The sequence below is a fragment of the Stegodyphus dumicola genome, chromosome 12, assembly GCF_044657685.1.
Source record: "Stegodyphus dumicola isolate Sdum_Otavi_A_Nest chromosome 12, ASM4465768v1".
Taxonomy (NCBI): domain Eukaryota; kingdom Metazoa; phylum Arthropoda; class Arachnida; order Araneae; family Eresidae; genus Stegodyphus; species Stegodyphus dumicola.
The window spans coordinates 117,849,643-117,877,522 of NC_140779.1; the positions used below are offsets into that span (position 1 = coordinate 117,849,643).

At 30.7% G+C, this 27,880-nt stretch overlaps 1 protein-coding gene across 14 annotated transcripts in view; it reads left to right on the forward strand.

Moving 5' to 3' along the window:
* LOC118200861 (ecto-NOX disulfide-thiol exchanger 2-like) overlaps positions 1-27,488 on the forward strand; it is a 113,001-nt gene extending 85,513 nt beyond the window's left edge. For 8 of the 14 annotated variants that reach the window (XR_015038275.1, XR_015038274.1, XR_015038273.1 and 5 more), the window contains 2 exons: positions 17,177-17,282; positions 26,381-27,488. The gene's annotated coding sequence lies outside the window, so the exon portion shown is untranslated. Of the gene's footprint in view, positions 1-6,983; positions 7,103-17,176; positions 17,283-20,284; positions 20,367-26,380 lie in introns of all 14 variants that reach the window. The other 6 variants (XM_085806888.1, XM_085806882.1, XM_085806881.1 and 3 more) reach the window with 3 other exon arrangements.
* The last annotated feature ends 392 nt before the right edge of the window (positions 27,489-27,880 follow it).

The window sequence follows — 27,880 nt, forward strand, 5'->3', positions numbered from 1 at the left end:
ATTAAATGATTATTGTGCATTGAAGGTTTCTAAAATAATTAAACTTCTAACTAGAGGATATTAAGAAGCATAATACTGATTTTTACACTTAAATTGATATGGTTAATAATTAAAATAATATTGGACATACATTAATTTTATGAATTTGTATCATAAAAAACAATGAAATATCCGGGCAGCTTTTTGACATTAATAATTAACTTGAAATATTTTTAAATATACACTTACATATACATATGTACCCTGTCCACAAAAGTCCTTACCTAGTCTTTATTTCTGTAGCTGTTGGTCATAGATATATACTTCAAATTACAGAAATGTTTTAAATGATACAAAGGTTAATTTTTTTGTGTTTCTAAATTTTAAAAATAAATTTTGCATACAATATGAAATCTAACTTTATTTGCATTCCTCCGGTCTTTATACTTATATTTAGAAAAATGTTATAGTCATTATAAAAAATAAAACACAGAAAGTTGGACTCCCATACAACAAAAATTAACAGAGATATTTAATCTCCAGATTTGCATTTTGAATTTTTATTGAAATGCTGGTTAATAATTAGAATAAATATGTTGTTTATTCTAATTATTAACCAGTTAAATGTTGAATTTTCCCTTTCAAATGCCATTCAGTAGTATTCTTTTGTAGTTTACTGGTGCATTTATTTATAATTTCGCTACATTTAGTATGCTGAAAGAATTTTCACACAAGTAATTTGCAAACTTTCAAAATCTTTATTAGTAATCTGAGGAAGTTTTATTACTTTAGAGTTAAAATCTGGTAATCATACAAAAAATTCATTATATATATTTTTTGCTTTTAATTAATACTAATAACATTGAAAATTAAGTACATGCCAATACTAAAGTTTTTTTTTTTCCATAAACACGAATACTTTAAAGTTCCACGACTAAGATCTCTATTTTAAAATAAATTGTATTGTTCAATATTTTTCAGAATAATCTGAATAGGTATGTTTGTTGCATAATTCCTTAGCATCAGAAACATTTTTCTGAGAAATATTGTATTTTTGGTTTTGTAGAAATGCAAACATTTCATTTTTAACACGTTTGCTGTCATCTATGAGAATACTCATAGTTGGCAAACTGAGTTTCCTTGTCAGCTACAAGATAACTCATAATTGGTTGCCTTACTTAAATGATTGAGTACAAGTATTGCCATAGTAAATGCATCCAGTGTTTAGGTGTTTGGCCATGAAGGAAAGGGCTAATGTACTTGGCATTCTAAAATGGATCATTTATTTTTCAAAACTGTAAGTAAATATTTAGAGCTCAAAATCTTTTTTTTGGGGGGGGGACTGGGAGGTTGATCACTTGGGAAATGCTATAAATGAACTGCTCAAATTCTTGTTTGGTGGCTTGTATAAGACTAATGGAAAATAATATGAAGAGTTTTGCATACAGGTGCAGAAAGGATGAGTATTGTTTATCTTGCTTCGAGTTATCTCAAATTTGCTACAGGGAGCAAAAATATTATTCAGTATGCTGATTATGCTCGTGTGAATTAAGTTTCTTCTAAAAGTAATTTGCTATATCTATATTTAAATAATAAAACAACAGAAGATACTTTAAAAGCAAAAAAAAAGCAGATAGGACCTTGGTGCTTATGAATGGATGCACTTAGTCAGCTTTGGCAGTGTGCAGGTTAAATTTGGTTATGGCTCTTGAAATGATTCCCGGTTTCGATATTGGCCAGTTTTTGTCATGTGGGGGTCAAACTTTTTATGTTTGCACCTGCTCTGGCCTTATGTTGAGGGGAATTAACAATTTTCTATCTGACCTAAACAATGACTGAGATCCAATATTTCCATGTCTACATGTCATCTTACTGAATTTAAACTCTTGATCTAAAACCACCGAAATACTATTGATTCCAGATCTCAGACTTTGTACTGCATTTATTAATTTACCTCTTTAGATGGAGTTGCATCTCCAATAATTGAGAGTTCTTGTACTATAATTAATTGTATTAATTTAGAGTTTTCTGCACTATAAAATGTGTTTGTGGCATAACGAATTTTACCTGCTAATTTGTTTTAAATTTTTTAGAAGCTGTTGTTTTTACAGCATATACTTACCCATGCACCATTTGTTTTGAATTAGTGCAGTCATTCTCAGACGTACGCTTGACACAAGACGGACATGAAACTGACACATTTTCTTACATTGTACTAACGTGCTTTGTGTAAAATATTTTGAAAGACTTTAAAAAGCTTTTTTTTTTTTTTTTTTTTTTTTTTGTGTGTGTGTGTGTGTGTGTGTGTGTGTGTATTCTGTAATTAACAGATCATTGAAAGTCTTACAGGTTATTTTAATCTTCGATTTTAATGTATTTCCCATCATTTAAAAAAAGTTTCATTTTAATTAATAAGCTTTATATCTTGATTTTAATCTTCTGATTAAAATCTTTGACACCCTGATAGTCAGATTTTTTAAAATGTGTTCCCCATTTCTGTAGCAGCAGAATTTGATGCTTACAAAAATTCCACCGAACACGAAAATTACCAAGAATATTGTAAAACATATACCAATGTGTGGCTGTTATGTCAACAGCCACAAATTTCTAATGACATTTCACATAGCTACAAATGTAGCCTCCTCTTTGTGGAGCTAATTCCGTAAATTCATTCATATATGAATCTTTAGCGGGGACATGTGGTTCCTTGCTGATTTCTGCGATACTATTTAACCGAACCTCATGTTTTAGATGTGCACTCTTATATCTAGATCATTAAAGCTGTATGGATGATTAACTTTAAGGTTTTCAAATCTTGCAGCTGTTAATTAATTGATTATATAATCTTTCCATGAGTTTGAATAAATTTTAGATTTTTCGATATTTCCTTTTATTATTTTTGCAAAAGGATCCATTGAAAACTCTTGCAGGTAAAACACTCTTGTCCTCTTTGCAGATTCTCCTGAACATCCATTGCTGAGGGAATTGTTTTTTCAGTTTGTAAAAACACTTTCATCGACTGGCTCGTGGTTTTTTTTTTCCCCCCTTTCCCTCGGCTGTTTGAGCAAACCTCTGTTAGGTAATTGTTCCAATTTATAACTGTCTATGCCAAAGTTATAATTTGCCATTTTTTTACTGCACTTAAATCTAATTGTACTTTTCCTCATTCAGTAATTATAAATATTTGGTACCAACTGTAGGTGAATTTAAGTGCAATAAAAATGAAAAAGTAGAATCCTTAAATCACATACCTCTGGACCAATATTAGCTTTTCACAGGTCTTAACATTGCAGAGTAAAGTGCCATATTGTGCCCATCAATGCACTTTTTAAGGCCAGTATAATTCCATATTTTTGAAAATATTCTACTGCATACCATTTTATAATGGGCAGGTCACAAATTTTAATCATTTTGTTCCCAAAAGATGAGGAAAAAACAAAGACCTGAGCAGAAAAAGTGGAGCTGATGAAACTTTTTTTTAATAGAACAAACGTATTCTACATTAAGTGTTTTTGAAGGCAGGCTTTTCAATATTGGTGAAAATTGCCCCCCTCCCCACTTTTTTTTTGATAAAAATTTCTAGATTTTCATTTCAAGGTTTTCGATTTGTAACCAGAATTTTATACGTGTTTTATGATTTCTTACAAAACTTTCCTGCAGTTCCTGAATTAGTAATATTTAGTTTGAAGGTAGCCTTTTGCTGGAATGCAGTAAAGTGACTATATTGTAGATGAAATTTTTTATATGCTGAATAATGTATATTGGTATACTGATTTAATTTCATTGCAGTATGTGGTATTTTTATTGAAAATGAAAATGAGACAAATATTGGTATTTATATTGAAAATAATATTTTCAAGGTAATTTTTAATGATTTATAACTGAGTCATACTAATGCTACCATTTCTTATACATATGTATGTATTGTAAAGTTCTCCATTTTCTGGTTGTTTTATTATCTACATTTATAATGAGAGAAATGCAAAAAAAGTACCTTTTATAGGTTATTCTGCTGTTAAAGCTAGTTTGCATGTGTGATTTGTGGTCTTAGTTTTTAGCCTATGTTTACTTCTTTCTTTATAAGCAGAGGCTGGAACTAAGGGGGATTCACCTTCTGGTCATTCTTGGTACAAAATAAAATCGCTGTTGTACCTCCTACAAGTAGTTATATGAACCTATTAAATATTTACTGCTGCTTGTATTATTAACCAGTCCTGTTTTATTTTAATATGGGTTAATATTAATATGCGTTCAAGTTTTTTGTGTTTTTAAATTTATATGTAATAAATAATATTATCTATCCAAAGCCAGGTAACTATCATTTCTTTTCAATTTTTTGTTCAGGAAGTCATTTCACAGGTATAGTGAATCTTATGAATACCAGCTTAATAGTACATTTAGTACTGAGTAGAAAAATTAACTGAGTCACTTAGATGGCAGTCAAGTAGGTTATGAAAATCCTTTTGTTCATCAGAGTATCACTTATTAATTCTCTTAAAAAGTACTCAGGTATGTTTTATTTCGTTTTGCTGGTTGTTAAGCATGTTGGAAGTTGATAAACTGAAACTAGACATTAATTTTGCACTTTTTTCAGGAAACCATCCAGGTTTCTTAGGTGTTTTCTTTATTATAACTAATTACCTTAATTTAACTTTTTTTTTTTTTTTTAATTTCTTTTTTTCAGTACAAGTTGGCAGATTCTGGTTGGATATTTGCAGCTTGTACTTTGATTCTTGCTACTTTTTCATTTTGAAGATCTCATCCAGTACTGCAGCAAAACTTGCTGGATAGAGAATAAGATTTGATTTCATTAAAATATGATGTATCTTTTGTCAGTTATTGTTTCAAAACCATCTTTGTAGTTATGGGGGTCTAATTTTTTCTTGCTTTTTTATATTTCTCTTCCTTTTAAATTTCCTAAGTTTCTTTTCTGACTATGTCAATTGTAATTCTGCTGAGATTATTCTGATGTTAGGTACTAGGTATCAAATAAAAGAACAACTCTTATCATAACAAGAGAATTAATATTAGGATTTTATACAACAGCAAATACAATTTTTGACCCTTTGTGACATCTGATGAATTGTATGGCATTTGTATTGGCAAGATATTATGTTAGGACTTAATTCCATATTAAGTTCTTCAAACTTTATATGGAATTTGTGCTTGTAGCATCTTTTCAATCTTGTGAAATCTGGAGTCAGGTTGTCTAAAGTTTCAAGTTATGGAAACAATTTCTTCATTCTGTCTGACAAAAATCTCAAATTTTTAAGTATAGGCTTAACATAAAGTAATTCATTTTATTATATTTGGAGTGCTATTAAATAATTAATATAAATATTTACTAAACTGGGATAAATGACGTATGTGGAAGACATTATGTTCATATTAAACTTTTGAGGCCGTGGCTTTGATAGCAGTAAAAGCTTTGAAAGGACGGGGAATCTTGAACCAAATGCTTTCCACCCCTACCTCCTATTTGCAACAAAGATTCTTGTGTGTAGTTTAATGGATTCTCAGAGGGGTGCATTTTTGTAACAAAACGAAGGGAACTGTAGGGATTAGTGACCAAGATGCTTTTCGTCACTGAGGGAAAATTTCATATTACAGTTGTTCCGTATTGAGATTACTGGGAAATGTGTAAACCTCCGTTGAAGAAAATGCCATTCTTTATGTTATAAAACGTTACTTTCGTTTTTATAAAATTTTGGTTTGAATTTTAAATTACACTGCAAAACTATGTATTTTTACTAAGTGCTTACAATAATTATTTCTATCGTATCTATATATTAATGTGAGGTCAAAAAATATTTCAACTATTTGATTATTTTCTTGGACAATTTAAAATTTAACCACTCTTCACCTGAATCTCTCTCTCTCTCTCTTTTTTTTTTTTTACTGTTAATTAAACTAATATTTTAGTTTTAAAAATTTGAAAAAAAAAAAAAAAAGATTATTTAATCATGTACCATTTAATACTGTTTATTGAAAATTAGTGATATATTTCAAGTATTATTTTAAGTCATTAAAAATGTCTGCATTGATATAATATGGTATAAGTGCAGATATGCACATAAAGCAGAAAGCATGCGTACCCTTAAATGGGAATAACGTATATACAGACACGTACATTTACACACACAGGCACACATATGCGTTTATATATATGTGTTTGTGTGTGGATTTATGCATATGTGTGTAAACATACAGGTATATGTATGTGCATATATTTCATCATCAAGCTCGTGAAGAAGTTTTCATATTTCTTCTTCAGTCAGACCTCTTTTCCTTTTTGGCATATTGCTAGAAAAATGTCAAAATAATACCTAAAAAACTTACAAAAATATGCTATATTCTGTAGCTATGTAGCTACAAGAACTAAAAGGGAAAAATTGGGAAAAACCAGATTCTTAACACAAAGACCTTTGAAAGAGATAAGTGCTTAAAACCCCAGGGATGTCAAATTTGACATTTCACCCCCACTCTTTCAGCCTGGAAAATGGGAGGATTTTCACAGCCCTCATTATCAAAATGGTGCCAAGATTATAGCTAAGTTTAAATTATTCGCATATAGTTTGTGGCTGTCATATTTCCACGATTGGCATCAGAAGAGTTATCTTTCCCACAGGATTTTCATCGCATGAATTTGGGAAGATATTACTAGATGATACTGAGCTATAAATTTGTTTTTCATTTCACTATTTAACAGAGCCCCATGATCTTTCCACATTTTGGATGCCGAGCTTCAGTGGTTGGATCAACAAAATTAAATGTGTGATTTTCAGTTAAATGAATAAGATAGCGTTTGCCACTTTTATGACATAACCGCTGAGTATCCATTGCTGTGGAGTATCTTGCCAGTGTTGTTTTTCACTGTGCGAACAAACTCTGGTTAATGTTGACTATTGTATTTATGTCAGCTACTTGTTATTTTATTATTTATTTCAGATAGTATTGTTGCATTGAATATTGTTACCATTTATTGTTTATTATCATTTATGAAGCAAATAAAAGTCAAAAGTGAAGATGTTTATGGTTGCCCTTCCTTTGGCTACCATTTTTTTACATAATTTGGCAGTTTATCCTGGGAGCTGTGAAAATCAAGTAGTACCAAATTAATTAAGTAAGTTTAAGTATTTATTAAATCAGGGGATAAATGGCATTTATGAAAGAGATTATGCTCATATTAACAGATAGTTCATATGAATATCTACTTTGTGCATTTCATTAAGATAGGGTTTCTAAAGTTGTTGATACTGATGTCTGGAAATTAATTAGGCATTTCTAGTAGTAAAAAATTGCTCAAGCATTGTATCAAAATTAACTTGGTGTTACTGTTTCAGAAATGTATCTAATTAAAAATTTTGAGTTGAGCATATCTTAACACTAATCAGTTACAGATGTTTAAATTATGATTCTTATTTCCTTTTTGCGTAATATTTTATTCTTGGTATGAAATAAACATTAGTTAATAGCAATATGTAAAGTTACTGTTTAATAAGAAAAGTGGGTATTTTAAACGAAATCAGACATCAGTTTTTTTTCCCCTTTTTTCCAATCTTGTTTAGCTGGTTTAGGTCATTTATTCTGAAGTAAACTTAATTTGATCATAGTTTTTGATTCATTTAATGATTTTAAAATTGCTGAAAATTTCTTTCTCGAAACTCACAGTAGTGTTCAATGAATAGTTTATAGTTCATTTTGTAGTTGCTTTGAAAGTAATTGTAAAGAAAACTTGATTTTGAGATGATGACTTTATTTTGCACTTTACAAACTGCTAATGTTGTATATTTTGTGGAAAAGTTGTCTGATCATATGCAGTTTTTAACCCTGCGAGCATTACAGGTTTATCCCAAAATGTCATGAATAAATGGCATTTTCTTGATTATAATAATAATAATAATAATAATAATAATTAAAAAAAAAAAAAAAAAAAAAAAAAAAAAAAAAAAAAAAAAAAACCAACCCTCTCTCACTTTGTATCTTTATTGCTTCTCTTCCAATATGCATCCAACCTGAAATTGGATGCATTAAAAGCTGACAGAAATTGTCATGTGTAATGAATATGAAAGACGTTCTATAAGGAATTTTTCATCCATAATGCTGAGAGTGTTAATTATGGATAAATTGCTTCAAAAATTTTAAATAAAAATGCATTTCTTTTATTTCTATAATTGACTGTGCCTGGCTTTTAATTATTAACTGCATTTCTCTCTCTTCTAAAACATTTTTTCTGAAGTTCACCAAGACCTGTACACTTTTCAAAGTTGTTGGATTCTAATAGTTGCTGTAAATCACCTGCAGGTCATTTAATATGTATTCATGATACAAATATGTTATGGTTCAATTTAAAAAATTTTAGCACCAAAGTATTTAGGAATTAGTTTGTCATCAGATATGTATGGATGTTTGTAGTGACTTAAAATCAGCTTCAAGTAGTAGTAATTCATCTGATTATCGTTTCATATACTATATTCATAATATGAACCATAAAAGTTATGGAAAAGAGTGCAGAGTATTTTTTGCTGCCTTTAAAGTTATAAGTTTGAAAGCTGAAGTTCAACCGTCTTGTAATGTTAGATATATTGATGTTAAAAATATCTTTAGTGGAGTTTTTCCAAATCTTCTTAGGCCATTATAATATATGACATTATTTTAACATGCTGTTTATTAGCCACGAAGTATGGCAAATATTGTCATTACATGAAATGTAAGATTGTTACCTTTCATATGACCTAACAAATAATCTATTTCTATTTGCCATTCAGTCTCATATAAAATCTTTAATATCATTTATATTATTTCTAGTCACACCTTCTTGTGCCCCCCTTTTTTACGTGAAAAGAATCATATTTGTGCCTATTGTATTTATTTTTGTCTTCCTTGCATTTTTCATTAAACATTTTTCATTTTACTATTTATTTAATAAAGATGATCAAAGGTAAGTATAATTTATAGAATTTTCCATGTATAGATCCAAAAACTAAAAGCTCCTTTTCAGGAGTTTGGTATCTGTTCTAAATCAAAACTTGTTGAAATTAATTACATTGAATTACTATTATGAATCACTGATAATTATCACATTGCCAGTGAATTGCATTGAGTATGAAAAATGTGGCAGTGGAGTCTCTGCCAATATGACCTTTTTGTTATATTGCATTATTGTTCATTTATAATTGGTGTTTTAAAGTGATGTTTATCAAAACTTTGAAAAAAACTCAGTATGTTACCAGCAAAGACAGTTGACTGATTTAATATCTACATGAAATTATTTCCTTCTGTCGGGCAAGAAATAAAATTGCAAGAGTGGCAGTCGAGAAAAATTTGTAAAATTTGATCAAAGTTTTTTATTAAGCAAAAGAACTATCCTGAGATATTTAACAGAACAATATATTATTGTTGATATTTCTTGCAAAACAAGCGTGTTTTAAGAAGGGTTGAAAAATAAATATAAAATTTTTATTGTGAGTAATTACATATAACAGTTGAGAGTTTGATAATTTTGTGGATTGCTGGAGAAGCTACTCACTACTTTTTAGAAAACATAAATGGTGACGAAGATATCTCTTTTGTGACCAAAAATCTGCCAAAACAAATCTGAAAGGAGTTAACTGAAAAGTATTTCTCTTTCAAATTATTATTATATTATGTGACAAAGTGAATGATTCAGAAGCAATAAATACCCTTATTTATAATTCAATTTTTTTTCTAATTATATATCTCATTGAAAACAAATAAAAATATTATTCTATAATATATAAAAATATTATTCTGTAATATATTTAATGATTTCTTAACCTTTTCTTTAAATTTTAGAATTTTAGGGTATTTATTTCTTTAACCGTTTGACTGCTAAGCAATTTTTGCAAGAATGCACGGAAACTGTGGGACATATTTTGACTTGATGTTGTCTATTGACGTATATTTTATTATAATTATATTTTGACTTGATGACGGAGCAACAAATTCACACTGAAGAGCGCTGCGTTGCAGTTTTCGAGACAAATGAACGCAGTGCTTTTGCACCGCGTAGCAGTCAAACGGTTAAACAATACTGCTTATCAGTTTGTTTATAGGGTGTAAAACTACTCTATAATGAAGCTCATTTACAGAGGAGCTAAGGCAAAAGTGATTGTACAGTTGCTCATCATACACAAACAATTTTGGGGGTAAAATGCATTTTTCATTTCATCATCTAAATCATATAGTAGTCTGTAAAATTTGTTCATTTAGTCATTTTAACCATATATTAATTTATGTACCAAAATATTTCTTGACTGTCAAAAAGGTGGTTATTCCTTTGTTTTTCACTAATATTCTGATTCTGTCCTGTAATAATAGTAGCAAAAGAAAATAAATATAGAATCCAACATTTATTATCAAACACAGATTAAACAGTAAATTACACATATATTACTGCTAATTTTGAGTGTTCTGATAGTTTCTGGATTTTTCATTAATTCTGTTACTGCATTTTAAGCTTGCATGTAGGATCCCTTGGCTCTAAAGTTTTGCTTTTCCTATATGGATGTGTTTAAAATTATTGGAGCCATTGTTTTTTATTGCTTATAGCAGGGTTGGCCAAACTTAATGTCAGTAAGAGCCACACGTTTGAATTCAGGAATGTTTGAGAGCCGCATCTAGATTTTCTAAAAGCCACAAGTTCATATTTACATCATTATAGAAGTAGTGGAGGAGGTTTTAAATAGAAAGAAATCCCTGATAACTTTGTAAAAAGAGTCTAAACTAATTAATTACTTCTTTTTGGACACTGAATAGTTTTAGTTCACCATATTTCATACATATATTTTATATGACACAAATTGACTGCGAGAGCCGTATCAGGCTCGCGAGCCGCGCTTTGGCCACCCCTGGCTTATAGCATAACTTGCCAAAGAGACAGAACTATGTTATCCAATATTATCAAACATTAGTAGAAGCATCATCATTAGTAGAAGCATATTTGCTGTTTCTATGCTTCTGATAAGAGGAATAATATGTCTAAAGTTTTATTTTTTTTTTTAAAGATTGTATTATATCCACAGGGTGTCCCCCCCCCGCAAATAAATAGTAGATAGTCTGTGTTGTATATCCACAGGGTCCCCCCCCCAATTAAATGTTTTTTTTTTTTTTTTTTTCCATTAACATTCCTATAAGATATACCTTGACAATTATTTTCGGAAGCACGTTTCCAAACTTTTATTATGGTCGTTCTGTTGCACTTAAACTGTTTTACTGCTAACATAATTGTACCTTTCTGCAACTTTTCATTTTCTTTTGATGCATCAAAAACTGGATAATTACAACTTTATTTTTGCTTGAAAACTATTTATATATATATATATATCTTCCTCTTAGTTGATATTCAATTGAAATTAAACAACTGATTTCAATCAGCAGATAAAATTAGAAAAATAGTTATAATTGGTAATAATTCGGTTAATCAAAAAATTGATATATGTGTCAACAAATGAGAGATGCCACAAAACATTGATTTTGTTTGAAGGCTTCATAATTTTGTACTACAGCCTTGAGCTGCCAATCAACCTTTATTCCGTTAGGCTTCATTTAATGAAATTAACATAAGCACATTTTTTTTGTAGTTATTCCTTTAATTTTTCCCACCTTTGTATTATAATTGTAAAATTATAAAATCAAAATCACAGTAATAGAAAGTGACCAGAAATAGGTTATGCTACCAAAGCAAATGGCTATTAGCTATAATTTGTGTAATCTCATTTTTCAATGATATGTACACTGCACAAAAAAGGGGGTGTTTCCTGTTTCCTGTTAATGTGTTTCTATTCAGTTACTTCTTTTTACTTTACTTTTTGCATATATCTATTTCTAATCTGAAGTCTTTAAAATGATCTTTCTTTGATATAAGTTTTATTTTTTGTAGTGACATTCTGTCATTATGTTGAAGTAACAGTTTTAGTAAAACATCCTTTAAGTAATGCATGATGTAATTTTATCCCATCTTATGTTTTGATGTATGGCTTTCTTTTATAAAACTTTCAGGTAGGTTAGCTTTATATTTTGTTTTGCTTTTATTTTAGTTATAAATAAAGGTAGGTGAGGTGGATTTAATGTGTAGATATTTAGAGACTGAAATGTGGCATGTTAAAAGGTATTTTTATATTTCACTAAACAAACAACTTAAACTGTTCGTGTAGTGTATAATTTTTCAAAACATAATTTCTGAGTAAAATGTTTTGCATTCGTATACAATTTAGTTTTGTATATTTCGTGTTTCAATAAATCGATTAAATATGAATTTATTTAACAAAGGAAGCTTAACACCTTTTCAATGGGATTTTTTCTAGAAAAGTTTATTTTAAAAAATGTACAATTTATTTTTCTTTGATTTTTGGACACGTTAAACTTTCATCCTTGCGACTGCTTTTACAAAAAGAATTTTAGGAAAATGATAATATTTTGTATTTAAAAAAGTTTTTTTAAGTGAAGCTTCCGAGTACACTTCTCATATCTTTAAAAATGGGATTTTGGCAGCAATTTTCTTGTCTTATTGTTGTTGATAGATTTTTGATGAAATCGCATCATTTTGAATAGTTTCATTTTTTTAGAAATATGGGTTTGGCAACAAGTTTTCATTATATTTCTTATGTTACTATTTTTAAGAGATTGGCATATTTCATTGTCATTTATATATATATATATATATATATATATATATATATATATATATATATATAATACATTTTTATTTATATTTATTTATTTATTTATTTTTTGAAAACATTGTTCTGCAGAGTAAAATTCTCTACGGAATTTTATGTTTTTTGATTTGCTTTCATGTTACTGTTTGTAAGATATTGAAAGGTTTCACATGATTTTTTTTTCTTCAACGGAAAGTTGGTTAATTTTTTTATTAGGATAATTAATATTTGTATTAAGGGATATAGCTTATTTCATTGTAAATTTTTTCTCTTGAAAATATAAGATAAAATATCATTAATTATACTTTGCTTTTCAGGATTTTTTGTTTTTTGTATTCTTTTATGTTATTTATTGCTCATTTCACTGTTTTTAAGATATTGAAAAGTTTTGAGTGATTTTTCTAGGAAACAAAGTTCTTAACCTCCTTTATACCATTTGAGTTCTTAAGATTTTGCAAAGGGAAGTTAGTTAATTTATTTATTAGGATAATTAATATTTGTATTAAGGGATATTGCTTATTTCATTGTAATTCTGTTATACATAATAACTTTTTTTATGAAGTTTTTCTGCAGAGTAAAATTCTTTGCAGTTTTTAAATTTAATGTTTGGTGTTCCCTTCAGCCATTTTTCTGGTACATTTAAAAGCCAGACGAAGGCTGGCAGCAAAGCTGCTAGTAATACATAAAAATGGTTAAACATAATTGAAATTAAATAGAAGACACAAAATGTTTCACGTATTCCAGTATTGCAGACGAAAATTGATTTTTTTTATGTAAGTATCTCCACATAAATTCGCCATTATTATCTACCCATTTATTACACCATTTAGTTTTCTGCTTTAAATGCTCCACAACCACTCTATTGTTTCCATATGACACTTCTTTTGGGGTCCAGAAAATTATAGTTGCAGTTGACAGAAAATGTTCAAAGCTGGCATCATGCAATTCATTAGATTTGACTGCTTTCCAGCAATCTATATAAATAATGCTTCCTCCTGCTATATTTTCTTTTATGACATTCAGGAAAGTGTTTGCCAATCAATTTGGCAAAAACTTTTGGAATCAGTTTGGAACAGCAGACTGCCTATTACATTCTGTTGCAGACTTCTAATCACTGGACAATTCCCAGATTGTTAAATATGTAGCTTTATAAAAAAGTAATTTAACAATTAAACCAGTAACTCAGTGGCAACTTAAAAATGTAGAACTTTCTAGACAATTTACATGCAGTTAAATGGCATTATTGCTCGATTTGGTGCTTTTGTACACATATTATCGCTACGTTTTCTTATAATGCATATAACAGAATTGTACCATTTTCCCTCATATTTGATATTATGTCTGGAATGAGTTTTCATAAACAAAGAGGTTAGCATAATCATTACTACTTGTTACTGTTTCTAACACTGGTGTGCAAAAATTAAGGACGAAGTCGAAAAATTAGCATATCAGCTGAACGAAGAGGCAGAGCGGACAGAAAGACCAATCAGGAGATTAAGTAAGGTGATGTATGGTAGCACATGCGCAGATATGCAGGTAGACGTAATGGGGGAGTGTCTGAGTAGTATAAAGCATGTTGTCGGTGTAAGATCAGTATTTCTGGCAAAGAGATTGCACGCCGTATAGCAGTTAAAATCACACTGAGTTGCTGCCTCAGCGAGAAATGGCGAATAATCAACCTGTTAGACGACATCTGGATGCTTTTACCCGAGGTCGAATCATTGTGAAGTTGGAGAAAGGCCGTAGTATGACAAGTGTGTCTCCAGAGTTCGGAATTGCTCACAGCATCGTTTCACGACTTTGGAGACAATTTCAAACTACAGGAACAGCTATCGGGGGGTTTAGTAGTGGTCGTCCACGAGGAACCACACCCGCAGATGACCGGTATATTGCCTTAAGGCCAGAAGAAACACGCGGCAGACAGCGGGAGAAATCACTAGACACATGACACAGGTGACTGGATAACCGATATTGCGTTTTATCGTGGCCAGAAGACTGCACGGTGGTGGTCTGTTTGCACGACGCCCTGTACGGTGTGTACCTCTAACGCCTGCCCGTCGGAGAAGGCGTTCTCTGTGGTGCCTGGAACACCGGAATTTGAGAGACAATGAATGGAAACGAGTACTCTTTACAGATGAGAGCAGATTCAGTCTGAGTAGCGATTCTCATCGCATACTCATCTGGAGAGAGCGGGGAAGCCGCAATCATCCTTCGAACATCATTCAAAGGGACAGGATGGAGGTGGCGGTGTTCTCGTTTGGGGAGGCATCATGCTTGGTAGTCGTACAGACCTTCACATCTTCGACGCAGGTTCAGTCAACGGTACCTGTTATTGTAACGAGATTCTTCTTCCACATGTGCGTCTTTTTAGAGGCGCTATGGGTCCACAGTTCCTTTTCATGGATGACAATGCACCATGTCATCGCACAGTAGCTGCCGAACAGCTCTTAGAGAGTGAGGATATTGAACGTATGGATTGGCCGGTACGATCTCTGGATCTCAATTCCATCGAGCATGTATGGGATTTTCTAGGCAGACGCTTGGCAGCTCGTACCTTACCACCAGTTACGATTCCGGAGCTTCGATTGGCGCTGCAAGACGAATGGGCAGCAATGCCTCAACAACTCATTGACACCCTCATTCTCAGCATGGGCAGACGCTTTGAAACCTGCCTAGCAGTCAGGGGAGATCATATCCCCTATTAAAGACCGGATGTTTCTTGCTGGACACCCATCACAGGGATGTTTCGGCCTTCAGTCGCATTGCGCTCCATGCTACTTTTTCAATAAAGCTTCTTTTTATCCCTCTGATTTCTCTTTTAGTAAGTGTTGCTTACATTACTCATGTCCTTACATATTGGGGATCTTATGGTATTAAATGTGTTGATTTGGAAAGCTTTTGTACAAAGTTATATTGAAAAAACGTCTCGTTTTTAATTTTTGCACACCAGTGTATATTCAAATTTGAATACTCCATTGCATTGTCATTCAGCAAATTTTAGAATCATGACAGTACAGAGATAAGGTTTTCATTCTTGGAATCATTCCTTAAATTTCTTTCCAGCATGATGTGACATACTGTTTTGATGAAAGATGCTATATCCACATTTTTCAGCCAGTTTCTATATGCAGGTAGGTGTTAGCTGTCAGTGATTGCTTAGAGATGATTATTTTCGTAGCATAGAACATACTGCTGATATCATCACATTTCCTTCATTATCCAGATCAAATTCCACATTATAATCAGGTGAGAAGAAGCATTTGGACAAATGTTACTTAATATTCACATGCTCAATTTGATGTACCAGAAGAAAAGGGGGTTTGATTTGGTCTTCTTTTTTTCATTCATTTATTGATAATTGTGTGCTGGCATTCATATTTATGATGAATGAGGGTAATCATAGACACATAAAGGGGCTACAGCTCTGAAAATCTGTGAAAATGGTATAGTAAACTCTATTTTTACACTCATCACTATGATTTAGGCTATGAATAATATTCAGCACCAGTATCTTTACTGTTTGAAACTTACTGATGCAAATTATTAATTGTTTAGGACCAATAATATATTTATATTGCATTACATAGTAGTATAGTCATGATGTAGTATTTTGATTAACTATTTCATCTGCCATGAGAGACATAAGAGAAACACTTGTAGTATTTTTTTTTTTTTTTTTTTTTAGCTTCATTTTTCATTTTACTATAGACTGTAAGATTATTCTGTATTTAATCTGAAATTCTTAATGATGCAAGACCTATGCTGCCCAGTGGGTTAAACTTCTGAATACTGATTGTTTGATTTTAGATGATGAAACAGGCTGATTATTGGATTTTTAATTATTATGTTAGGAATGCCTTAGTGGAGTTTTATCAGAATTTTATGCACTATGTTACATAATATTATATGGTCATCTATGATTTTACCACTTACAAGCCTTGGAATGGTTGCTGCTGCTCAAAACAAGATCTAAGAAACATGTATTTTCCCCATGATTTAGCAAATAAGCATGTTACTATTAGGCAAAGTGTAATATCTTTAAATTATCTTTCAGATTTTATCATTTGTGATTACTTCATAAGCAGAGCAATTCAAAAACAATGTGCTTTTTGTTTATTTAAGTTTTACTTTATTTTCTAATAATATATATATATATGTAAGTGTTTTAATTTAAAATATGTTTAATTTAAAAATACATCTGATCGTGTGAATTCAGTTCTCATTGGTATGGTAAAGTGATTGAAAATAACATTTATTAAGATAAACTTAAATCTTAAAATCCCTTATAGAGGTGTAACAGTTGTAATAGGAAAATTTAGGTTATTCCACCTTTAAAAATGTTTCATTCTATTTTCTCATTGTTTTAAAAATGTTTATTCGTGTGCTTTATTCGATAGGGTTTTGTCATTGTTAAATTTAATCGCTGTAGTTCAGAATTTTTAAATTGTATGATCATTTCAAATATATCCTTTGCAGATATTTTGTTATCATTGTTAATACTTTTTTTCCCTGTTTAGTTCTTGGTCACCAGTTCCATAAAAAGTATTTGTTTTAATTCAAGAATTCAAATGAAGTCTTAAGCACTTTCGTGACGCTGTGGACATTTTCTTTTTTTCACAAGAGGTAAGATCAGTTACAAAGGTGTAATTTAGTATTCCTCATTTTATGTTTGCTAAATTCTCAAGATTAATAATATACATTGTTTTTCCATTCTTTCCTGGAGCATAATATACTTTAGTTTTTAAGCATTTAGTTTTGGATGTTAATATATATTAGCAGCTTAAATTGTTCATATGAATAATTATATTAATATCAATTGATAACTTTAGGTGGAGCCCACCTGTGGTACATTTCAGTTTTTGATGTGAAATTGTAATTCTGGTTGAAATCCCCACTTTTAGTGCATCCCTATTGATGTAACTGAAATGCAGTATTAATAGAAAATGGTAGTTATGCAGTATGCAGTATAAAGCTTTTATTGTTTAATGTGTTTAGAAATGATTTCACAGTTAAACATATTTTGAACAATTAATTTTAGATGCACATTTTTAATTTAAAAGGTAATCAAATAACATAGGCCTTGAGAGTACAACAATTTTTATTATATGACATCTTATAAAAGATATGCAAAACAAATTTTTGTAGGCATCCTGTAGAAAATTAAGTCAGTGAGAAAAACAAGATCTAAATTACCCAATAATATAATAAATTTTTAATTAAAATCCCGGCAAATCATATAAAATAACATATTATCATAATATGTATTTAAATATTTGAATACAGTTTTCTTAATGCAACGGTTATGACAAAGTTTAACTATATAAGTTTCAGTTAGAAACTTTCATCTTCTAAAAGTGCTATGGTGTAATCATAAAGTAATTTTTCAGGAAAGGAGATGCCTTGTACGTAGTTTTACATTTTTATTATTAGTTTAATTCATTATTTTTTCATATATATATAATATCTTTAAATGTTGACATATGTCCCCCATCCCAAAACAGTGTCCTGTTCTTTATCTGAAAAAGGGTTCTCAAATAATTTTTATGAAATCCACACTGTAGGAACATAACTCCCTGTGTATCTCATCTAAACTCTGTTCTATTTTCCTAAAATATAATTTTTTTAAAAAAGTTAATTTAAAAAAATAAAATAACTTCATATGTAATATGTAAAGATGAAGTACACTGGTGTTATCATAAATTAAGGAAAAATAACAAAAATAGTGATAACTCTGTCAAAAATAAGCCAAACCGTGTAAAATTTGAATATGTTGCCAAGTAAGGGTAGCTGAGTAAAACTCCAACATGCAAATTAGTGGCGCTGCAATCAGAATACATCATCTGCGAGGAACATAAAAGTCCATGTTTGAGAGCAAGCCCACATATTTCACTGTGATAGTGACATCAGAAATCTGAGATAGCCAATTCATAACAATGATCTCCAGTCATCATTTGCCTGCAGAACTACGACAGAAAGCCATTGGGAGACTAGAGGCAGAACAAAGTCAAACAGAAGTGGCCAGATGGCTAAATGTGAGTCCTTCTTTGGTTCATAGACTTTCGAGGCAATTTCAAATCACGGATTCGGCACCTAGGAGGTTCAGCCAAGGACGGCCAACTGCTACGACGAGCGCTGATGACTGATATTTGATGTTATGTGCACTCAGGAATAGAAGCACTACTCCGACTCTTCTTAGATCCTCCCTTGCTGCAGCCACTGGAAGGTTGGTTTAACGTCAACTGTGCGTAGAAGGCTTCACGAATGTGGTCTGTATGCGAGGCGACCAGCCATTTGTGTGCCGCTCACGTCACGCCATAGGAGGGACTGTTTTCAGTGGGCACGACAACATGTCCACTGGACGCCTGATCACTGGAGGGCGGTTCTCTTTACGGATGAGTCCAGGTTTAGTCTAGAAAGCGTTGTTTGATATGGAGAGAACCTAGAACCCGTTATCATTCGTCAAACATCCGTGAAAGAGATGCATACGGAAGGGGCAGTGACTGTGTTTTGGGTGGCATCTCTTTGGGTGGATGCACAAACTCCATGTCTTTCCAAGGGGAACCGTGAATGCTCAGATTTATAGAAATGACATCCTTGATGTTTATGTGTGCCCATATGCCCAACGACATAGGACGACAACGCAAGACCACACAGGGCTCGCATCATAGATGATTATCTTCAACAGGAAACAATTATGTGCATGGAATGGCTAGCTCGATCCCCGGACTTGAATCCTATCGAGCACGTTTGGGATGCTTTAGGGAGACGTTTAGCTGCTCTCAATCCGCCCCCTTAGACTTTTGCCGCACTTGCAATTGCTTTGCAAGAGCAATGGCTCTCACTTCCTATGGAATTGATAGACCGCATAATTGAAAGCATCATACATCGCTGAATGTGCTGTATTGCTTCTAGAGGCAATTATATTCCATATTGATGGTACTTTTCCTATAGCAAACTGACATCTTCAATTTGTTCATTTTATACATGTGCTAATTTCTATACTACCATAATTGTCTGGTAATTTCTTTTTATTTGATACCTTGCTATGTGTTGTATATTGTGGGTAAGTTTCATAAAATTCTACATGTAACTTTTTCAGTAATCATGATTTTTGTGATTTTTCCTTAATTTATGATAACCAGTGTAGTAATTCTGACTTTTTCATTATGAATACAAAGGATCATACTATTTTGGCAGGAATTTTCTGCATAATTTTGTACCTTTCAGAACAGGTCCTGACAAAAGACCTTTAAGCAAGTTTATAGCAATTGAAATTTCATGTATTTTTTATTACAAAGTATAATCTGAAATCTTATTTGATTCATTCTTTTAATTGAAACATAAATATATGCTAACAGTTTGAGATACATTTAAGCATGCAATCTTTTTTTAAACATCTGTAGTATATCCATCTTTAAGATAAACTGTTTGTCTGCACGGGATTTCTAACAGTTATATTATTGGATGATATGTAAGACATGTATTTTTCTTAATTAGTATAAAGAATAAATGTAATAGAAATTATGTAATGAACATATGTATGCTTAAATGTAATAGAAATTATAAAATTCAATTATATTACTATTGCAACATTTTGTGTAGCAATTAATAAAACTTATAATTAGTTCCAGAAAGTATGTCTCATTTGTCATGGGAAGAGCAAAATACTAGTGGAAACTTAAATAGTTGGAAGAAGAAAATTTCAGTGTTAGTAATTTTACTTTTTTTGAGAAGTTAAATATTTGCCGAATTTCACCACATATTTTTTTTATGTGCTAGTTTATCTCTGTACTTAAATCGTCTTAAATCAACAAAGTCATTACTGTCTTGAAGCTAATGTAATTGTTAGTAATTTCTTTGCTTGTCTATGGGTCTGTTCTTGTGAGATCTGATACAGTATTGGCATCAATCAAGCACTGAAAGCTCAGCTTGGTCAAATTGCCAATCAAACCATTCCTCAGTGTTTTCCTGGTTGACATATTCAAAGAATTTTATATTTTCAGTTATTTTGACGTAAAGCTATTGCCTCGATTTCTTCATAATTAGATAAATATCCTATTTTTTATCTCCATGATCCAACCATTGTTATTTGTTTTACTTTCCACCAAGCTCTTTCTACTCATGGCATCCAATACAGTCAGCTTTTTTCAAAACTTCATTAAATCACCATCTTCCTCAGCAAGAATTTTGAGAAGACCAGAACTGTAAAGTCATTTGACTGATGATATTTATTACACCTTGCTCCATTGATAGCATTAAACTGTAACATTTTGGCAGTACAAATTTAATCATCATTTGACTATGCATTGTTTTTAAAATAATCTCATTTGGAGAAAAAGGTGTATTATCTAATAACAATACTGCTTTTCCTGGTAATCCTTTACCTTTTTTAAAAAGTCACTTCAAGAACCTATTTAGTAACTAAATATCAAATATCTCTCTATTCATCCATGCCTCAGGCCTATCAGCAGGTGAGTAATAAAGTCGCTGAATGTTGGTAGTCCAGTCTGAGGTTTGAATCCCACAAATGGACTGGTAGCATGAGTGTTTTTTTGTGGTTTTCCCCACATTGTGTATACAAGCCAGTTTCCCTTAGAAAGTTCTCTATGAAGGTAACCTTCCTCATAGGCAGATAGCCTTTGGTCTGAGGTTTGAATCCCACAAATGGGCTGATTGCATGAGTGTTCATAATCAAATAAACTTAATCATCTATGCTTCTTTTTGATGTTAATAAACTACAAGGAGATGTTTCTTTTTGCTCCCCTGGTATGATTTAGGCTTCTTTTTCTTCCAAAGTTTCATTTTATGTGTTCTTGTTGTGTACCATTATCCACGGATAATCCACAAACCAGATAATCAAGAGTATGTTGTTTTATTATTTCTTTTGATTTTCATGGCCCTTTTTAAAATTTATATTTACTTACTTTGTATTAGTTTTATTACATATTTTTTTAGTTTTTACTTATTTAATGTTTTTATTTATCCCTTTATGTTTTACTTAGTTGTAATTATACATTATTTGTTTTATTTATTAATTTTTGTTTCCTTCTTCTGAAACAATCCCATAAACTCTAATTTTAGAAATTAATTCCTTGACATACAAATAAAATTAAAAGTTGTTTTTAAAAATAAGAATTAATTTACCATTAGACTAATTTGTGGGTCTTCAAAATTATATGTAAATTTTTTAAATGTAACAAATAGGCAATTTTACATAAAACAAATAACAGTTTCGTGACATCTAGCATGCATCAAAATGTGTTTTGACATTAACAATAAATGGCATGTCCCAGACATCATTGTGTGTGAGAGGATTGAGCATTGACTAATATTACTGTGGTCTGTATTTTAGAAAATAATATAGTACAAAGTCCGAAATCCAGACTCATCGGGACTTCAGCGATTCCGGATTTGGGATTTTTCTGGATATTAGATCATCAGTTTAAATCTAGTGAGATGACAGGTAGAAATTATAAAATTAAAAATATGAAACCATGATTTATGAAATAATGAAGTATTTATGATCTAAAGGGTATCAAAATTTACAAAAAAAAAAAAAAAAAAAAAAAAAAGCTTAATAGTTATTTTTTTTACCTTATTAAACATTTTTTTCAAAGTTTTTTTTTTTTTTTTTTGCTAGCACTTTCTCTTTAATTCTGTAGATAGACATAACCTGTTGTTTAGTTACATTGTTGAAGTCCTGTAACTGCTATTTTGAGAATTCCGACTAACTTGTCAATTGAAATTTTCTAGTTTTCAGTAACTTCTTTGTTACTTTCTTCACTAACAGTAGCGGTATTTTTTGGATCGAGAACCATAATACAGATTTTGCCATTCATTGTTTGATTGATAATATAGAAGCATTGCCATCAGAATGAAAAACTTCTTTTATATCAACTTCATTGCCTCCCAGATGGATAGTGGTTAGGGGAGCCTGACTGGGATACCGAAGGGCCGGGTTTGAATCCCGGAGAAGGCATGGATGTAAATTTGTCTGTCCCTTCATAGGAGGGAAAGGTAGCTGCTATTAGGTGCCTCCATAATAAAATAGTCATTGCTTCTGGTAGCAGTGGCCAGTAGTGGCCAATGCCGTTATAAGCAAGTGCCCGCCATTTATAAAAAAATATATATATATGTATTATCTTCATTTATTACCGTTTCTTCACATTTCTTTACAAAATGCATTAATTGAAAAATTTCACCTTTGTTTTGCGATATCCGAAAACCTTTAAAATTTGCGCTATCGTCATCAAATTTAACTATCCTTCACTATACATACTTGGCTATGCGTCATGGGCTTAGCAACTAATGACAAGTTGTTCCGTTAAATTTTATCTTGCTTCTGTCGTGCATTGAGACAATTAAGCCTGAATTGTATTAGTTTAGTTAATTATTATTTTTATGTCTTTTTCTTCCACATACTTAATAATACTTAATAATACATACTGAACATAAATAATACATACTTAAATAAATTCTCGCTTATACTTAAGCCTTATTGAGGGCCGGCGCTAGATATCTTACCAGACTCTGTCGATCCAATATTCTGCCACGCAGTGTGGCCATACGAGCCCTGGCGCTGGTTCTGGTTTTATGTGAGTAATAAATCAGTTATTCTTAATTCAAATAGCACTAAATGTAGTCTTTTGGCCTATGAGTATCATTAAAAAATTTATTTTTAGCTTATAAAAAAAATTTGTTAAAGTTTTCCTCATGAAAATTTTTTAGCACATTTAACTTAAATCCGTAATCATTGCCAAGCGTAATGTCAACATGAAAGGTTACCATACTCCTTTATTATTAATATAAAAAAATTGTTTAGGGATCGCGACATGAGTCATTACTCAAGTTATCATGTTTTAATAAACATGCAGTGATGAAAGGAAAGTAATATGTAAGTCATTATTTATGATTCGCCAGGTTGGCATCAGATCAACGATGTATCTATGTGGAATGTTTCGATTTGAGATGTCTGCCAAAGCAAAGCAGATACGCTGCAAATTACCGATTGTACTAATTTATGCTAAAATGATTCTTTCTTTAATAACAAGGTATTTTATTTGGTGTCGAAGTTAAATTAAGAATTGGGACTCTCGAGACGTTTTATTATGCACGGAGGGGAAAATCAAGTGCGCATGCGTAAAGCCTATGAGAAAAACTGTTTTGGTAGTTTTAAAGTCCGGATTTTAGATCATTCCGGATAATGGACATCCGGACTTCGGACTTTGTACTGTAGTTATTTATTCTTGTTTCTATAATACTATTCCTTTACTTCAGAATCCCAGTTTACTATCTAATTTTGCCTATAGCTTAGGAGTTGTTAAGGCATAATTCTGAAAATTGGTGTATAATTGAATTTTTTGAAGCAAACATGAATTTGAGATATTCAAACTTTATGGCAGTCCAACCCCCATAAAAATGCAATTGACCCCCAAAACCAGTTTTGTGAACCCAGAGCATTAGTTACATGTCATCAATTCAGATTTTTTAGAATAGTGTCAATACCATTGATTTAAACAATTTTAAGCAAGTCCTCAAAAACCAAACTTGAAGTATAAGGAAATTAGTGCAAAAATAAAATAAAATTTAAAGAAAAGTTGGATCTACTTCAACCAAGCCACATAACTGAATTATGTCTAAATGAATCTCAAAAGATAAGTAATGATATTAAAAAATTATATTTATTTAAGGCAGAAGTAGTCAAATGAAAATATATTTATAAGAAATTTAAAGAAAAATTTGTCGTATTTAATTAAATAATCTTCAATTTTACACCTTGTGTGTGTGGTGTGACAAGAATAATAAGAATATTTTATCATTGTTATAGTCACTAACTGCTTTTATATATTATAAATTATTAAATATGTAAATTATGTATGCTCACATAAATATTTTCACCATTATTTTTCATTTCCAGGAAATTTTTATGAAGGAGCTCAATTCCTTAGAATTTTAACCAATAAAATCATTTTCCCCTCCTTACCATCTTTGCCATTACATAAACTGCTTAGTTATCAAAGTGAATATTCTAATTTGTCTTATCATTTCGTATTTTGTAGAAATAAATGAATTCATAATTGTTGAGCCAATGAAAATAATTCAATGAAAGAAACTGAAAACCTTTGTATGGAAAAATTATGGCAAATTTTATGAAAGTAGTAATAAAATTAACTTCATGAAGACTTTCTTATACAGTCAAAAGTCTTTAATCCGGACTCGTCGGGACTTCGATTCCGGATTATCGGTTTTTCCGGATTTATAGATCATCAATTTAAATCTGGTAAGATGCCATGCAGAAATTTTAAAATTAAAACTATGAAACTGTAATTTATGAAATAAAGAGCAATTATGATCTAAATGTGTATCAAAATTTACAAAACAAAAGCTTAATATTTATTTACTTTATAAATACTGAATTATTAAGACTAAATATTTCTTTAAACGCACGCATGTGTAAAGCGTACATTACGCATAATTGAAATTAGAAAATTGCAACCAGAAAACTATTTGATGTGTATTCATGATATTTATAATGACAAGGAATTTGATTTAAATCATATCAAAAACAGATTAACAGATTTCGGAATGGTTTAGAGAAACAAAGGATATGCCTTTATCCATTTTTTGCAGCAATTCCACTTTTTGTTTGATGGTCATCGAAATATGCTTTTGCTTTGTAGATCCTTTGGCAGCTCCAGAATCGGAAATTCTTTTTTGACATAATCGAAAGTTCAAGCTTACTTTTATAAAATTGCTCTAACAGTCTTCAAAAAATAATAAGCCAGATCCAGTTAGAAGCTTAAGGAACAACGCAATCTGCAACATTAACTGAAATAAATAATTTTAGCTTAGCCTATACCGTCTGTTATACATTAAACGCGCAAACGCATATGCGGATGCGTAAAGGTATTTTGCGCATGCATAAAGGTATTATGCATGCGTAAAGGTATTTTGCACATGCATAAAGGTATTATGTGCATGCATAAATGCATAATGCATTTACGCATGCGCAGAAAGTTTGTAGCTTTGAGGTCCGGATTATAGATCATTCCGGATTATGGACGTCCGTATTAGAGACTTTTGACTGTAATTTGCCACCATGTTGAATTTTTTTAGAATCAAAGTTCTGTTTATTTGCATCCAAGAATACATATGGATTATAAGCATTCGTAAAGTAAACGTTAACTGATTATCAGAATTTTACTGTAATATCCTCCATGTTTCTGTAGCAGGGTGCTGATTGCTATACAGAGATATTGAGTTTGCACTGAAGTATAAGTTACCATTGATAAATATATAGTGGTATGAGTTTTATGAAATCAAAGAAAGTTATTTCATAAGCAAACCAAAAATGAGAAAAAAAAATTAAATGAAGATAACGTGCATAAATATCTTCCCCACACTGAAGAAATTTGTGTTTTTCCCTTTCACAGAAGTGGTAATTTTACAGATGAGCCGTGGCTGTACTTGTTGACTTGCATGTCTAAAAATTTAGTGGCTCAATAAGCTAAATGAAGATCTAAAAAAATCTTGAACTGTAAATATTAATATGTAATGTTCATGCAAAATTAAATTTTAAAATGAGCTTGAAAGAAGTTGAAGGTGCAGATGTTATTCTTACTTCATTATAAATTTTTCTGTGTTGTGATAGTATGCAGGTGAATTGTTTCCTTGAATGTGAATGTTTGTTTTTATATAACTGAGATATTTTATCTTTACAGATATTCCAGAAAATCTGAGTGCAAGATTCCAGCATATCCTGTTGAATTTCCAAAACTGTTAAATATGAGATGCATTGTAAATGCAGAGTTTATCCTTATTATTTTTTTTATAGTTACCAGTATCAGATGTCTAGTAAATATAGGACTTTGGGAACATTTTCTTTTCCCCGTGATGTCTGGTAAATGCGGGGTTTTTGAAATTTTTTATTTTTTATATCTCTCTATTATTTGTGGTAAGATTTTATACATTTATCACATGCTTATTTAAAAAAAAATTATCTATCATGTATTGCATATGAAAACAACTGTTGAGTTTTCAAAATAATGCATTTGCAGCTGTACCTGTTCATAATATTAGGTAGTATTGCATTTGGTATAAAAGTGTTGTTACCATGTTCTTTATTTTTCAGTATAGTATAGTTATAGAATGTAGAATCTCATAATGTATTGATAAGTTGTATATGAGAATATTTTTCATTGTAATTTCTGGAAGCAATTTTTATATCATTTTTAGTATTGATTTTTGAATGAATATTTTTTACTGAGTACAAAAGTAATTTGCCCAGTCAATTAATCCTAAAAAGTGCTTCTTTTACAATTAATTTCTAACAATCCAGCAGGTATAAATACATTGTTTACTTTTCATTATATACTAGTTGGCTGAACTTCAGATATTAAACTGATACCTTTTGAGTGCAAAATGTAGCAAGAGACTTCATTTTCCTTTTATAATATTTTTTTCCATGATTCAGCATGTAAAGTAAATGTATGTAATGTATGTTATTTAATATATGTATTTTCATCTGAAACTTTCTTGTGCCAGCTTTAATATCATTTAACAGTAAATGGCACATTATTTGTCTTAACTATTGTATATGTAATATGTGGTATTTTTACCCCCATCATACCTGCTAATGCTAAGAATTTTATGCTGAGCCAGTATTGCCAATTTCTTTTTTCCTATATGTGTAAAAAATAGGAGTTTCTGTTCTACGTAGTACTTATATGTATAAGTGTACTATGTTCTTTTTTGCACTTGAATATAATTATAATTCAAATAAATGTATGTCATTTGTTTGAAACTGATAAATTGCTGTTTAAATTAAAACCTCTCTGTCTTTCTGTTTTCTCTCTTTCTTTTTTAAATAAAGAGATTGTGTTTAGAACTATAGTTTAAGCATCAAAACTTCTGGAATAGGGCATGAATAAAATATTTTTTTCTTAATGACAGTAGATCAGTACTAACAGGTTAAATTCATATGCAAGATATAGATGGCATTTTTGATCTTGTGTGGTATTTATTCTAAAAGAAATAAGATTATTTCTTAAAGTGTATGTGATAGATCAGTACTAAAGGTATTAATAGTATATGCAAATAAATGTGATAGATTACTAAAGGACTAAACAAAAATATGAATTATGTTTATCCTTTGAATGTGATAGATCTCTAAAGGTGTATTTTGTAAGTATATCCGGTGTATTTTTGTTTTCATATGTTTC